Genomic DNA, 17,257 nt, shown 5'->3' on the forward strand with positions numbered 1-17,257 from the left:
TTTCACTTTTTTTCCGTGCTACTTGCTGTACCAGCCATTGTCGGTAATTAAGATCTACAATTCACAATGCAGACGTTTGCACTTCCTCTGGGTCTGCGCTATTTATAAGGCATTTCAGCTGTTCAGAGTTTCTTTTGAGTTTTAAACTACATGTTAACAGACTTTTTTAACATACTGTTCCACAAGTAGCATGTCATATGGTCCGTTCTATGAACAAGCTCCTCTGTTGGGTCTAATTTGTAGTTTTGAGAAGAATATATTAAGATTTAACCATATCGAAGCTGATGTGGTTGGGAAAATTGGAGTATTAATGTAGTACACATTAAGCTTATTGCCGATTTAGAGGGGCAGGAATGAAGTTCAGAAGTAATGTTTTTTCTTTCATATTTAAATATTCAAATGAAATTACTCGTTGAGTTTTAGTGAGGGTTACAGAGAGGGTCTGAGAAGTACTAGTAAAGTGACTTTTCCAAGCTCACTTTGAAGAAATAGCAGATTCAAGGACCTTCATGATAGACAAGAGTTTGTGTGTTTGGCAGATTAAGGATACAAGAATACATAACCTTCTAGATGTGCATGATATTTAAGAATACAAACATGGGGCACCAAAACAGATCAGCAGATTGACTGCACATTTGTTGTGTAATCAGCTTCAAGAACACTAAGTAGCATATGCCACTGGAGGGAAAGTGTAAACAGGAATCCTGGTCTTTATTAAAACTGGTTAAATTCAAAGTTATTTTCAATCATTTCAAGAAAGTTAATTTTAAAAGAATGTCAAGACCCCAGTGAGAATCTTCATAGAATTATTGCTTAGAGTCAGAGTAACTACTTGCATGGTTTCCATGCTACTCATTGTTAAACATATGAGAAAAAGAAACAAGAAGCTGAAAACTGTCAATGAAATATGTTTAAAACTTTGCCCTGTGTGGGGATCAGACTGACTTTTGAAGCCAGAAGTCAGAGGCATTGATTCTACACATTGGCTGCCAACATCTTCCGGCAGAGCAGTTCTGCGGAGAAAGGCAGAACATGGGTTTCAGTGCTGATTTCTTGATGGCCCCTTGAATAGACAGAGCTTATAACAAAGCTTTTTCCAAGGCAGTTTTGTTTGCCAAAACCTGAAACTTGATGTAGTTCCTTTGAACTACAGTGTTTCTGTAAACTTTGTTTTTCCTTCAGTGAACTCTTTATGAACCTTTTTTTTGATAGCAGCAGCAGTTCAACTGTTGGGATCCACTGATATATCTGACTGAGGCGCTTTAAGATGCTAGAACCTATTCACATTTCTATCTAGCCAGGGAGCTAATAAGATTGAGTTTGTCTTTGTGGATTGATCTAGATTAGCAGGAGATGAGCCCAGTCAGTGTCTCCCTCCGTGAAAAAGGAAAGGTTGGGAGAGAGGGATGAAGGAAGAAAGTTCTTCATCAGGAACTGACTGCAGTATTTCCTGCTGGTGCATGTCGGATCACCCGCACTGAGAGATCACATGGCTTCTCCAAAAGTCAAACGATCAATTCGCCTCGTTTTGGCTCTGTACTTAATGCACAAACAGTGCGATCTGCGGGGCTGTAATTGCATTGTTAGGGCCAAGGAACAAGCGTGTGCCTTTTCAGCAGACAGCTGGCAGGGAGAGAGGCATGTTGTTAGGAAAGAGAGAGGCAAGGCAAATAAAATTACTGCTAACGCTCAGAGATCGGCAGGAGTCCTACTTGCCTAATCTTACCGGTGGGAGCAAGCGGCTGTTGTAATCCAATTATAGCAGCATAAGCAATTTGTTAGACACTCCGCATAATGTAACAATTTCCCAATAAACTCTGACTTGTAATAACGTCGGCAAGAGTCCGCATAAATCTGCCCGAATGGTGGGGGCTTGAGCATTCGGCTGGGGGCTTGTAATTGGCGCCATCAGCACGTTTTGCAGAGTGCAGTATGGTGCAGTCTTTTAGTGCAGGAATTTTAAGAAGAAAAGCGTGGCACACGTTTCTTAGAAAAAGAGAAGTGGCCATTAAAAGGGGAGCAGCAAGAAGGGCTGCCTTCACATTACCTAGAAATCTTAGTATAGAAAGAAAACAGGAGGAAGCCATGTTTCCTTCTAATACTGAAGAGGGGAGTACGGGATAGAATGTGTGAATTAAATGCTTTTATTTAAAAGGCATCAGTCTCTTATTATTTATATGTCCTTCGGCTCTCCCCACCAATACTGTTCAGGCAGCATTTAGCTAACATTTTTTACAAAATGTTCTTAGCTAGGCAAGCCTAGAAATGCCAAATTAAAATCTCTTGTCTTCTAGAGTTGACCATTTTCTTTACAACCAGAAAATATATTTTCTTTGTGCCCAAGACAGTTCTTTTAAAGATATTGACTATCGAACCTTTGTGCAGAATTCCATCTTCTGCTTTAAGAAACCCTCTCTAATTGAAGGGTTTAAAACCCAGCTTTGTTGTTTGCTTATCTGGCTTTACTATGCTTCTTATTTTCCAATTCTGAAATATATTGTGAGTTTCTATGGTACTAGGATTAGTAATTTTCTTGTTGAATAGATTTATTGTATAAGAATACAAGTTTCATTATGTAAACCTATACCTAAATGATCATTATAGAAATCATTTTGATTCCTAAGTTATAAGATCTGTTTTAAGAATACTTACTGTGTGGAACAGAGTAGAACCTCCATTATTAATTGATTGATTAGCATTTGTAGTCACAGAATAGTTTCTTATACAAGGCATAGGCAGTGAAGAGTACTCACATTTGAGTTAATAGATTTTCATGCTACTGCATGTGTTTTAAATGTTATCTACTTTCTTATGCCAACCCAACTCTTCATTGTTGTTAATTTGTGTCAAAACCAAGCTTATGAAATAAAAACAGGGTTCTTTAAAATATCATATTGCTGTATTATTAAAATAAATATTTACTTTCAGTATAAACATTTCCTTCTACTGAAGCAAATGCTGCCTTGTTTGACTGGAGCTACATCAATAAACTGCAGTGCCTCTAATAAAGCCACTCAGTGTCTGGGTTTAACTAATGGCTGATTTTCATGGCTTTGACAGTGAGCTGTGTGCGTTATTTTCTCCTGATATTGTAAAAATAATGAGAGCAAATTAGAACAATCAGTTTACACAGATAGCTCCTGATTGGAGGCGATGGGCAATATGGCAGCAGGTAATCCATCTTCGGGCTCCTGTCACATTAACTTCAGCAGTGTGAAAAGATCAGGTGGGGTAAGCAGGGATCCTGCCCAATCGGAACACTGAAATTAATGAGAAGAGCATTGTTCTGTGATCAACCTTTTAATTAGCAAGACTGAAAACAGAGGGAGTGATGAAGGCAACACCACAGCTGCACAATGCGAGGCACAATTCCTAAAAAGGGAAAGAAAAATCTTTCAGCTTTACGTCACACTTTTGTTGCAGTATATAGGCGTTGCGTTTCCACTCTAGAGCTGGTTTACAGACTTTAAGAAATACTGGCTATACCCTTAAAACTAGTATATTACCAATTTTACCTCAATTAAAAAAGAAAGAATGCCTACTTTCCAAAGTATTGTAACAAATATGATTGATGTATTTATGATCTATAGACAGTAATTCTATTAGGAGCCATTTCCAACTTTTTTTTTTACCAGCACACTTTCTTTGGCATTGCACTCTGGGTTTTAACTTTTTCTTTTTTAAAAAATCAAGTAAATTAAAATTTAAAAGTCAGGTAAATTTAAAATCAGAGAAATTAAAAAAAAAAAATTAAAAAGACCTGCCTTCCTGGCCAATGGCGCTGCCAAGGAGCCGCCGACGTGACACCGTTGACACCGTACGTGTCTGCTTAGGCCCGGAAGTTGGCGCAGCTGAAAGCGACAGCTTGCCTCTCAGACATCAGAGCAATAGTTCTTTAATTTTACTTCTGAGATGAGCTCTCTGAGCTTTTTTGTTGCTGCAGTTTAAAATGTTAGATGTTAAGTTGAAACTATCTGTAGTTTGAAACATGCTTTAGCTAGAGCACTGTAATAGAGTAACTATAGCATTTTCCCTGTGGGGGTGCGATGGGCCCCCCTGGTCTCCCCTCAACGTACACGCTGAACCCCCAACATCCAAGAATTTGTGACGCTTCTCACCGTTTCCTCTTTCGCAAGTATAAAAGAAAACCAAAATTAGACAGTACTTTTCTTAGGCCATTCCAGTACATAGAACAAACCCTGAGGAGAACAGGGATGTTAATTATGGAAGGAGTCCATGAATATATATTAATAAAACAAGCATTTCCTTAAAAAATAAAAAAAAATAATAAAAAGATTTGCCTTGTCAACCTCCCACCACCGTCTCCCACCAGTTTAGATTTTCCTTGCAAGTAGCATTTGAGTTTTATGGTTTGGAGAATTTTTGTCACTTTGAATTGTTTAAAAGAAGACTCTAATCCAGGCAGTAAGCTATGGCATATTTATATTATGTTTCCTTCCTGATTCTGTTTATTAGGAAATTCACTTTTTTTCCCCCCTATGCCATTGACTTCTCCGTGTTGGGGGCTGTGTTATTTCAGTTTATGTAATTGAGAATTGAATATCAATGAATGGTGTTTATAGGAAGAAGAGGGGGGTAATCTATGCAGTAACTGAAACTAAAGGCCATTCATCCACTTAAAGTTCAGTTATGCTGAAATTGAGTAACCTTGTTAATCATCCCTGAAATATTGGAGAATATGGTATAAGGCTATGGAAGACATTAATGAATCAGATTTTCTCTACCAAATCAGTGCCTGTTTCTGGGCCACTTTTGGCAGGCTTTGACTTTGGAAAAGTGTGTGAGGCCACCAGGATTTGCAGTTTATATCTTAAATTTAGTGGCTTACTGTAGAAGCAAGTAATATAATATAGGCTATGTAAATGAATCCAGATATCTTCCAAAGATACATAAAATAAATCTGTTTTCTCGTTAACAGTCAGTTGTCTTAGATACTTATTTAAAGTATTAATACATAAAAGCCAGTTATTTGGTACCCATTTAAATATAGAATTAGCAGGAAAGAGTCAGGTTAGGTATAAGATAATCTTTTCTTGTCGTAGTTATTAGGGCTTTTTAAATAATATATGTAACTAATGGAAATTCTAGCCTTGCAGCTCTAAGATACTGTGTTTGCAGAATCTAAGTCTCTGATGTTATGTTTCTTTGCAAAACTCATGGAATAAAAGCATTTCCCTTTCTCTTACTTAGTACCCATCATCACCGTACTTTCTGACCCCCTCTAAATATCTTTAGCAGTTCTGTCAGAAACCTGATTTATTTTTTTGGTTGGGAGGGGTGATAGCTTTTCCTGAACATGTTCATTAAGACTTCTATGTGTCAGTATTTTAGGATCAGTAATACTAAATACTAATAATACTAAATAGTCTCTAGGATTTCCCCCTGACACTCTTTTAAGAGAATGGTGCTGCCGTGCATATTAATATTTTAAAGCCCACTTGTTATAATTTTGCAGGATAACTTTTCTGCTTTCCTTAATCTGGAAGAAAGTTTTTTTGTTTTTGTTTTTGTTTTTAATGGCTACACCGTGGCACTCAGAAGTTCCTGGGCCAGGAATGGAATCCATTCCTCAGCCACAACCCACGCTGCAGCTGTGGCAATGCTGGATCCCTTTAATCCATTGCACAGGGTGAGGGATCAAACCTGCGTCTCATAGTGACCCAAGCTGCTGCAATCAGATTCTCAACCCACCGTGATACAGCAGGAACTCCTGGAAGAAAGTTTTTTTATTCTTATAGCTTTTATGAGTTTCTTGTGGCTTTTCATTCTCTTTTCTCCTAGTTTGACAGTTCCAGAAGCCTGGGCTGGTAAGCGCTCCATGAATAAGTATGTTCTTAGTCATATGGTGTAAATAGATCACTTACAAAGCTTGTGAAACCCGAGCTCTCCTTTTGAACCTCTCAGTACCCATGAGCTCAGTATCCATACATGTAAAATTTTATTCTTGTGTCATGACTTCAGCTTGTAGACAAATGAACTATGAATTTAAGTTACTATTCTCTATACCAAGTTTCTGCAAAATAAAATTGTATTTTTACCTTTTCCTGTCATTCTGAAATTCTATCTGACTCCGTGATCTTGCCAGTATTTGATCTTACTGTTAGAGGTCTTTCCCAGAGGATTTGTTTCTTAAGATCAGTGTTAAAATAGATGTCTCTCTTTTTCTTTTTCTTTTCTTTTTTTTTTTTTTTTTGTTTAGGGCCGCACCTATGGTGTATGGAGGTTCCCAGGCTAGGGGTCCAATCAGAGCTGTAGCCACCAGCCTACGCCAGAGCCACAGCAACGCAGGATCCGAGCCACGTCTGCAACCTACACCACAGCTCACGGCAACGCCGGATCCTTGACCCGCTGGATGAGGCCAGGGATTGAACCCGCCACCTCATGGTTCCTAATCAGATTCATTTACGCTGTGCCACGACAGGAACTCCTAGATATCTCTTTTTTTGAGGGCATCTTTTTGTTTGTTTATACTAGTATTAACAAATGTCTAACTGGCTAAGTGACCAAGAAACTCCTTTTTAATTTCCTAACAGAGCTAGAGTTGCCAAGTCCCTAAATTCTTCTAATCCCAAATCTCATCAGTAGGGTTCTCTTTAGAGAAATTTTTATTAGTCTAGTCCTTTGGTGCTCAGCTAATACACTCTTATTTAAAGTTCTTACGTATGGAACCAGTTGTAGCTCTGAGGCTATTATAATCTTTTCTAAGTTCCTTATCCCCCTCAATTTTTAGTTTGGGATATATTCCTATATAAGGAATTTTTTCTTTTTTTCTTTCTTTTTTTTTGTCTTTTGTCTTTTTAGGGCTGCACCCTCAGCATAGGGAGGTTCCCAGGCTAGGGGTCTAATCAGAGCTATAGTCACTGGCCTACATCAGAGCCACAGCAATGCCAAATCCGAGCCAAGTCCACAACCTACACCACAGCTCACAGCAACGCTGGATCCTTAACCCACTGAGTGAGGCCAGGAATTGAACCCGCAACCTCATGGTTCCTAGTCGGATGCGTTTCTGCTGCGCCACGACAGGAACTCCTGTATAAGGAATTTTTTAATGTCCTTTTTCTTTTTCATGTCTCTTCAGGATGGAAGGTACTTAAGTACTTTTACTTTTGTACTACTCAGAAGTTGGAGGAGGAGAGAATATGTTAATATTTATTAAGCCCCTGTGTTTGGGTGCTTTTGTGCTAGCTATGTTGTTTTCTCTATCAATCCTTACATGAACCTGACAAGATGGATGATAGTACTCCTATTTTACAGATGAGGAAGCTGAAGCTTAGAGAAATTAAGCCTTTTCACATCTCTACACTAGAGTTTTGACTCCGATCTCTGACTTCACAGTCCTTGCTCTACTACATCCAGTTGACTTTCAAGTAGTATTCAGAGACCCTGTATGTATCTCTTCTACCATTACACTTGGCTTCACTACAAAGCACCTATAGCTTTTCTTGATTTGATTTCTATAGAACTTTTAACACCTACAAATGTTATTTCTTCATCTTTCCCTACCTACCCCCCTCCCCCTTACTGCTTGTAAAATACCCTCTGGCTGAACTGTGCCAAGACTGTTTCCAGAAAACTTAACTATCACTATTTTGGGTTACTTAGTAATTCTACTAAGCAGATTTAAATGCTCACTCAATAATAATCACTTACCTTAAAAATATATGTCTTTAAAGTATCTAAGATGACATTATGTCTCTGTGTTCCATTGTTATAAAATAAATAGGACAGTATGAGTCTAATAACTAGTTCAGGGTGGTAATTCATACCTTAGTAATTGTTTTGAAAGTTTTTTTAGAACACAGATCTTGTGGAATCTGAAAAAAGGACACAATGAACTTCTTTGGAGAACAGATACTGACTTACAGACTTTGAAAAATTTATGGGGGGGGGGAGATGCCCTGGGGTTGTGGTATGGAAATACTATAAAACTGGATTGTGATGATCATTGTACAACTATAAGTGTAATAAATTCTTTGAGTAATAAAAATTTTAAAAAAAGAGCACAGATCTCATCGTAATCTCTGTGTCAGGTACAGTGCAAGCATATATTGGCAGTTCTTTTATTCCAAAAACCTATTTTTCCTGGTTAAGCTTGGTAATTAATTTTATCAATTAAGAAAAAAATGTCCTATAGGGTTTCAGGTTTCAGTGTAATGTCTGATTACACTTCAGAAAAATATTTTTTATAAGTATGCATGCTTCTAGATAGTTTGATTATGAAGACATGATGAGGGTATTAGAATTAATAGTTGGACTTTAAAATCCCCTGTGTGTTTCAGACAGGAAAAAGGAGGCTTGGGACAGAAGCAAGTAATTAAGAAGTAGGTTCATCAAAAGCAAATGAAAAAAGAGTTCCCACTGTGGCACAGTGGGTTAAGAAGCCTACTGCAGTGGCTTGGGCCTCTGCAAAGGCGTGGGTTTGATCCTCAGTCCAGCGCAGTGGGATTGAGCATTGCCACAGCTGTGGCATAGGTCACAGCTGTGGCTTGGATTCAGTCCCTGGCCTGGGAACTTCCATATGCTGTGGGTGGACTATAAAAAGAAAAACAAAAGCAAATGAAATAAAAAGCAAACAAATATGGATATTATTCTGTGTGTGTTGTATATTTATATATAAATCTCCCTAGATATTCTCTAATGGAAAGAACAGAAGTTTTTAATAGTTAAGGTTGACATATGAAAAATATGTGAGAAGCACTTATATGGAGCATTAAGATCATGACAAACAAATGTTGAAGTATTTGTAAAAGAATGAACATAAATTTAATTATGTTTTATACCTCTGATATTACTCCTTTAACTTTATCCACATTTTCTTGGAATATCTAATGGCTTAAGAAATTTAATTATAAAGATTTTAAAAAAATTAAAAAAAAAAAAAAAGCTTGGGAGCAAGCCAAAAGGGAAATATAGAGAGAAGACCGTGTTTAAAAAGAGAAGGTTCCTACAGTGTTAACTATGGAGTGTGTAGCGTGACTCCGTAATGGAATATCATGGCAGGGGGTATAATACTGTAAATAAGATGAATATGCCACTTGTGGATTAATGGGCAACCTAAAGAGTGGCTTTATTTACATCTGTGTGTGAGGTTCATTTTCAGATTGTGTATTTTCTCTTATTCTTGTGATTAGAGTACTTACAAACCTGATTGTTTAATTAGGGAACTTAATAAAAAAATCAGTTTCCTTGAATCTTTATGTGTGTGTGTGTTTGATAGGATTAGTGTAGTGTCATTTTCAACTTTATTTATTTCTTTATTGTCTTTTTAGGGCCACACCCGAAGCATATGGAGATTCCCCAGACTAGGGGTCAAATCGGAGCTGTAGCTGCCATCCTACACCATAGCCATAGCAATGGGGGATCCTTAACCCACTGAGCGAGGCCAGGGATTGAACCCACGTCCTCATGGTTGCTAGTCGGGTTCGTTAACCACTGAGCCACGACGGGAACTCCTCATTTTCAACTTTAAAATTGATAGACTGAAGGAATTTTCTTTAACTTTTTTTTTTCTCTTTTTTTTTTTTTTTTTTTTTAGGGCCACACACACACGGCGTATGGAACTTCCTGGGCTAACGGTTGAATTGGAGCTGCAGGCTGCCAGCCGACACCACAGCCACAGCAACACAAGATCTGAACTGCATCTGCAACCTATGCAGCAGCTCATGGCAACACCAGATCCTTAACCCAGTGAGGCCAGAGATCGAATCCACATCCTCATGGATACTAGTTGGATTCTTAACCTGCTGAGCCATAATGGGAACTCCTCTCTGGGTAATAATTAAGAAGAGGTATGTTCTGATTATAAGTTAAAGAAATACAGCTATTTTTTTATATTCTACATTTTGATAATGAATAGATGTAGATGTCACATGTGTCTAGCTTATGGTAGACTGAATTTGCAATGATAAAAGCATATGGGATACTTTTCAAAGGTTTGAGTACTGAGTAATATAAACTTGAATACTAGCCTGGAACACTTTAGGAGCCACTACCTCAACATTATAACATGAGAACATGCACTAAGGGTAGATTCTAAGTGAGAACTTTATATAACCTAATTTTTTGGTCAGCTGTTTAGGTTGCTGTTGGGTTCCAATTAATACTATTATTTAGTGCTCTTGAAACTGCAAAAAATTTGAGATTCAGGCTACTTTTTACTCCCTCCTTCCCCTCAATTGAAAATGTGTGGAAAAATTACTTATGAAAGGCAAATTGTATGCAAAAGTTAATTGCCTTCATTGGTGGAGTTTGAATAGGACTACTTTTCACTTGGAGAAGGTATATTCTCAAATTACATTTGAGTCTGATTTATAAATATATATAGATACGTAAAATCTAGAGATTGTGAAGTCAGGAAGACAAATACTATATGATATCACTTATATGTGGAGTCTAAAATATAGCACAAATAAACCTTTCTACGAAACAGAAGTAGACTCACACACATAAAGAATAGACTTGTGGGAATTCCTGTGTGGCTCATCAGGTTAAGAACCCGACTAGTGTCCATAAGGATGCAAGTTCAATCCCTGGCTTTGCTCAGTGGACTAAGAATCCCTGGCGTTGCTGTGAACTATGGCGTAGGTCACAGATGCAGCTCAGATCTGGCATTGCTGTAGCTGTGACAGCTGCAGCTCAGATTCGACCCCTAGCCTAGGAACTTCAATATGCTGCAGGTACAGCCCTTAAAAAAGCAAAAAGAAAGAAAGAAAATAAAAAAGTACAGATTTGTGATTGCCAAGCGGGAAGCAGGTGGGGGAAGGATCGGCAGTTTGGGGTAAGTAGATGTAAACTATTACATAGAAAATGGACGAACAGCCAGGTCCTACTGTATAGCACAAGGAACTATATTCAGTATCCTGGGATAGACCATAATGGAAAAGAATATCGAAAAGAATGTATACATATGTATAACTGAGTCACTTTGCTGTACAGCAGAAATTAACATGACATTGTAAATCAGCTATACTTCAACAGAAAAAATAATTTTAAAAAATGCAGAGATTGTGTCATCAAATTTGACAGCCTTTTTGCACTATTATTTATTGAGTGTTTACAGTGTGCCAGACACTGAGGGTTAAGGGTTTTATATCCATTCTCACTAAATCCCCACATCGATCTCAGTAAATATACAACTCCTTTACAGACAGATTAACTAGAACTCAATGATATCAAGCAGTTTGCCCAAGGTATGTTCCAGAATTGGAATTTGAACCCAGACTGTCTAGCCCCATAGCCATGTGCTTTCAACCACTGTTTTGTTAATTTTAGTACATAGAAATTAGGGTAGATGTAGCAAATGAGGGGGGATTATCTAAAAAGTTGTCTGTGGTGCTTATTAAATGATAACAATTTATTAGCAAGTAGCTGTGATTTGGAAAATGCAGAAGTATGCGAATTGATTATATAAAACCATTATATAGTAATTCACTTTAGGTTTATGTTCTCCTTTTACACTTACAGTATTTTCCTTTTTAGCATTCCATATGAGATGATTAAAATTAAAAATACCTCAATTAGCAGCCACAAAAAAGTAAAACTGTTAATTGAACCTTGTAATGTCCTCTTGCTGTCTGTTAGGCTTTTCTTTTCAAGCTTTGATTGTGTGTAATAAAACTACTGCATTAATTAATGCCAGGGTTCTGAAGCCTTTGGATGCCACAAAAGAGAGTAAAGTAGAGAAACCAAGAGGCAGCATCAAATAGCTTTTCAGTCGTGTTAATTTAGATCTGTCATTCTTGTTCTAGTTCATGATGTATGGCTCCCAGCAGATACTAGGTGAATTGAAATAGAGGAGGTCTTAGGAAAAGCACAGTTCACAATTGAAGTTCTCAGTAGCTTAATGAATGACTGTTTTCAGATAACATTTTTACGCCTAGTTTGAGCTGCCCTTGGCCATGTTTATGTGACCAGCAGACATGATGCAAAACCAAACTAAGTGGGAACTTGGCATCATGGCTTTGTGGTATGTGCAGGAAAGATCCAGGAATGATGTCCATGCCATACTGTTTTTGGCAGAGCAGTGCATGTGTGTAACCAGAGCATGAGAGAGGAAGTTGTACTGACTTACATTAATCTCCATTTAGAATGCTAAAAAAGGAAATGGTAAACATTTCCCTTGGAAATTGCTAAATTTTCCTATAATTATGGACACACTTTTTAAGGGCTGTGTATGCTAAAAAAAAAAAAAAAAAAAGGTTGATAGAAAATATTTGTTTTCTTATTATAGTTCAAAAAATGTTGTTTCTTAATTTTAGAATGCAGAATAATGAATAACACATAATAGTTTTGGCTAATATGAATTTACTTTTAAGATGATTCTTTAGATTCTCTTCTTTTTCATTATCTCTCCTTGATTCAAGGAACTTACTAATTAGCTGGGTTTGTATCTGTGTTAAGTTTAACAAGAGTGTTGAAAAGCAGTGTTTCTTTCAGGGTAGGGGAAGATTTGAAATCCAAGAATGAAAAACAAAACCCTTTATTTCTGGCTAGATTCCCAGATAGTGTGTATTATAATCATTGAACTTTTAGAGCCTGTTCAAACTCTGCCTAGAATGTGTAAGATTACAACATTATAACTAAATTATACTTTTGGAACATGACGTAGACATTGCTGACTGGAAGCACTGATAGCATAACTTCCAATGGTTAAGGTGTTAGTGGAGAAGGGAGTTGATAAGTAGGAAAGAATACAGGCTTCAATTTGAATAGGTCTCTGTTGTCCAGACCAATTTGTTATTTAATGCTAATAAATACTTGTTTTAGAATGGATGGAACTGGGTGAAGTGTTTATAGCCAACCCTTCCCTCTTCTCTGCCACAAAAGAACAAGGTTCTCATAACGCTGACTTACTTGGCTCTTACGTGGTATTATAGGTACAATGGTTATGAAGCCATGAAGAGAAAAATTGATGAAGACCAGATGAATTTTTTTTAGTAGGAAGGGCTTGGTAGCATGCTTCTTTGTTAGTGAGACATAATGTTGCCACAAATCATGAACAAATGTTCTGAATTCTCTAGTATTATAGCAGTTATAACCATTTTTAAACCTCCTTTCTAAGTAGATATTTCTCTCCTGGCTTTCTGTATTGTGAACTTTACAAAACTGGCTTAGGCAGCCTATTAATTATTCATATCATAGCAACAATTAAAGCAAATTAAAAATAAAAATCACCGTATTGCATTTAACTGTGGGCAGCACCAAACTGTGTCAGCTCTGTAAGGGCCTGTGGTGTTTCCTTAGTTAAAAGTGCTAGAGGGAGCTCTAACCTTGTTCAGATTAGTGGCATGTGGGAACAATTGTCTGTATGTGGCCAAAGGGTTGCAAGTGAAGGTAGAGGCTAAGGCTGCTCCATGGCAAAAGTTTAAATCTTTTTTATAGAACTCCCTTTTTCCTTTATATCAGAAAATAAGGGTTTGGACTATCTATTTGTAACCAAACAGGGCTTTATTCATCCTTATTTCTTTTTTTATGAATATAATAATCTGTTCCTAATACAGTATCCAGGAGACCTTGAGTTTGGCTCAGTGAATTTTCACAAAGTGAACACGTCTTTATAACCACCACTAAGATTTTTTTTTTTTTTTAAGAGGGAAAGTAAAAGAGCATTACCAGAAACCCTCTCCTGCCTTCATTGTCATTCCTCTCCCAAAGATAGCCATTATCCTCACCTCTAACATTAGGCATTTGTTCTGCCTGTTTTTGAACTTGGTGCGAGCGGAACCATACCGTACGTATTCCTTACTGTCTGACTTACTTCATCTGGCATAATGTTTTCGAGAGTCATATTATTGCATGTGTCTGTAATTTGTTTCTTCTCATTGATGTGTTGTATTTTATTATATAAATAAGCTAAACTTATATCCATTTTACTATAGATGAACATCTAGGGTGCTTTCAGATTTTGATGACTGCAAAAAATTGGGGGTATGTATCTTTCTTTCAGTATGTATGACAAATACCTGTATTCTGTTGTGTATGTAAGTAGGAAGGTAGTCAGAATTTCCTGATTTATATTCTACTCTGTCCATCAGTTAATGAGAATTCCATTGTTCCTTTTCCCCATTACCCAACACTTGTTTATCTGACTTTTTCATTGAGGCATTCTGGGGGTATATAGCAATATCCCATTGTGGGGTGTTTTTTTTTTTTTTAATTGTGGTAAAAAAAGATTTTTGTATAACATAAAGTTTACCGTGGTTAAAAGATGGTAAAACATTTTAAGTGTACAGTTCAATAGTGTTAAGTTTATTCACATTGTTGTCACGTTTCTAAATTTAACTTTCCCTTAACGCTTAAAATCAAGCATTTCTTTATATGTTGATTGACCGTTTAGATGTGAGGTGGCCATTCCAGTCTTTTGCCCATTTTTCTGTTGGGTTTTATATTTTTTTTCCTAATGATTTGCAGCAAGTTTTTAAAATTCTGGATATAAGTCCTTTGTCTGATATGTATGTTATGAATATTTTCTCCTACTCTATGACTTGCCTTTCATCTTTAAAATGATGTCTATTGATAAACAGAGGTTCTTAATTTTAGTATAGTCCAATTTATCCGTCTGCCTCACATAGTTCTACTTAAGAAATCTGTTCCTACTCCAGTGTCATGAAGATATTCTCTAATGTTTTCTTCTAAATTTTTTTTACCGTTTACATTTAGATCTGAAATCCATTTGATTTTGTGTGTGTGATGTTAAGTAGAAGTGAGAGTGCTTTTTTAAAAAAATGTGATATTCAGTTGATCTAACACCATTTATTAAAATGTATATACTGCTTTGTTTCCTCTGCCATAAATTATATGTTCTTTGTCAGACCTCGAACCCTTATAGTAAGCCCTCTAGCTTTGTTGTTATTCCTCCATATTACCTTGATTATTCTTGGTCATTTGCATTCTCATATAGATTTTAGAATCGACTTGTCAATATTTACCAACTATGGGACCTTTGCATCACCTAATATAGCACTTGCACAGAGGAAGCCCTCAATGTATTTGTTTAAATGAGACAATTCAGTACACACAAAAATTCCCTAAATTATAGTTTCCTGTGATTTCACCCAGAGCCTTGAACCCAGCTCCCTAATGAGCTGTTCTTTACAGTCTAATCACACCTTAAATTTTCTTTCTTTATTCACAATTCTGTCTCCAATCACATCAATTAATTTGCCAGATAAGTTAGCATATGTTTAAATATTCCAATTAATAATTCCCCTTCCTGGGGAATTTGGTATGGAGTTTCAGTTAAAACTGTTCTTTGAAGTTTGGTGGGCAGGTCCTGATACAGCGCGAATTGCTGAGATAGTTTCTACATACTAGCAAATGATATCACCTACCTTTATTAAGCATTTATGTTCCAGGCCCTGTGCTTTGCATTTTATACCTAATCTTCTATTATTTCTTTTTCTTTAAATTTATTTTATTAAGGTATAGTTGATTTACAATGTTGTATTAGCTGTTATTTCTTTTGACAACCCTGGGATGTATGTGATATTATACCCCTTTGCCCATGAGAAATTTGAGGCTTAAGAGAGTATCTAGCTTGTATATAGTTTATACATTGCAGACACAGGCTTGGACGTCTAGTGCTAGGCAGTATAGTCCCTAAAATCGTAATTCCTGTTATTTAATCCACCCCGTAATGCCCAGGCTCCCTAAGAATATATTCTCCAAAATGACTTGATTCTGTCTTCTCCCAACCCCACCCTGTGTAGTCACTGCTACTCTCTTAGTCCATGTCCATTCTTATATCAGCCTACTCTTGCAGCTTCACTGGCCCTAATTACTATGTAGGCCTGTTAGATCACTCACAGTTGAAAAATGCTATCACCATGTAAGGTGATACCACAACTTATGTTTGTAACTTCCAGTGAAACTTAATCTTTCAAATGGAAATTGAGGTCCAGTTTTCTGCCATGTTTATTTATTACAGTAGCTAATATATCACCTTGGCCTTCAGGACACTTGGAGGCCTTTGGAATCTGACAGAAAAAGGTGTCTAAGATACAGCAGGCTGTGGGCTATAATGCTGAAAATTAAACTGACAGAGAACAACAGCCATCTGACCATGACCACTATAACCTTGATAAAGCATTGAGAGGATCCCAGTAGGTTTTTCCTATCTATTTTCAGACTGTTCATGTAACCCTAGTACTTTGATTCGGTTCTAAGTAAGAGAAGTTAGTATATTAAACTGATAAAATAGTTTGCCTCCATGTGAAATAAAGGATTTTTAATAGTGAGATACATTCAATTATTGACAGTTTTCTTGAAAAACCTTCCCTTAAATACTGGGAACTATGGAGATGAATGGGGAACTGAGAGTAAATTATGGAAGAATGGAGGTATACTGAGATACAAAACTTCAAGACATTGTTAAGTCTTCAGTTACTTGTGTCAGCCCTGAGAAAGGTTAATACCATAAAGTTTTAAATTCTTAATTATGGAATATTTTCGCATGTAGAAAAGTGAGAGAATAATATGTTATCTCTGTACCTGCCACACACAGAATGATAGCATTTCTTTTTGCACTGAAAACTCAATTGATGCAGAAATTTTTTACCTTTTTTGGGATTTTGAAATAAATTGCTTGTCCACGTATTATTTTAAAAAATATTTGTTTTTAACTTGAAGTACGTACTTAAACTCTATATGTTGGTTTTTTAGTAAGAAAAATTTGAGAAATGATTCTTTTATTTACTCAGCTCTGATTTACCATGGAACTGAATCATAAACTCAAAATATGAAAGCCACACTGAGCCTCAGATTATTTCATCCACTCACTCATTTTGCAGATGAGATCCCAAGCAGTAGAGAGTTGTCCAAAATTATATAGCTAATTAGTGATGGGACTAGGCCATTGTACTGCTTCACCTTTGCTGTGGGGCTGTTAACATGTGAGTCAACTATAGGAGAACTTTTCAGGGAGTTCCCTGGTAGCCTAGCAGTTAAGGACTCAATGTTGTCACTGCTGTGGCTCAGGTATGATCCCTGGCCCGGGAACTTTTGCATGCCACGAGTACAACCAAAAGAAAAAGAAAAGAAAAAAAGAAAACTTTTCATAATGGTTTGTTTCCAAAGCATCAAATTCCAAAGCCTCTGTTTATTCATTAAACAGAAAATGGAAATAGGGTAACTGAAAGTTTGGTACATGGAAAAACTTCATTGGAAAAAGTTGTTACCTTTGTGTTTCATATTTATAGTGTGCCATGTGAGCTTAAGCCACACCCAGTTGAAATGAAGA

At 36.8% G+C, this 17,257-nt stretch overlaps 1 protein-coding gene across 6 annotated transcripts in view; it reads left to right on the forward strand.

Annotated features, from left to right (window-relative positions):
• The window catches only part of BTRC (beta-transducin repeat containing E3 ubiquitin protein ligase), a 181,544-nt gene that overhangs the window by 116,472 nt on the left and 47,815 nt on the right, over positions 1-17,257 (forward strand). The window contains exon 2 of one of the 6 annotated variants that reach the window (XM_047759640.1): positions 13,899-13,947. The exons of the other annotated variants lie outside the window; for them this stretch is intronic. The gene's annotated coding sequence lies outside the window, so the exon portion shown is untranslated. The remainder of the gene's footprint in view (positions 1-13,898; positions 13,948-17,257) is intronic. 6 annotated transcript variants of the gene reach the window in all.

This window comes from Phacochoerus africanus, chromosome 15, assembly GCF_016906955.1.
Source record: "Phacochoerus africanus isolate WHEZ1 chromosome 15, ROS_Pafr_v1, whole genome shotgun sequence".
Lineage (NCBI taxonomy): Eukaryota > Metazoa > Chordata > Mammalia > Artiodactyla > Suidae > Phacochoerus > Phacochoerus africanus.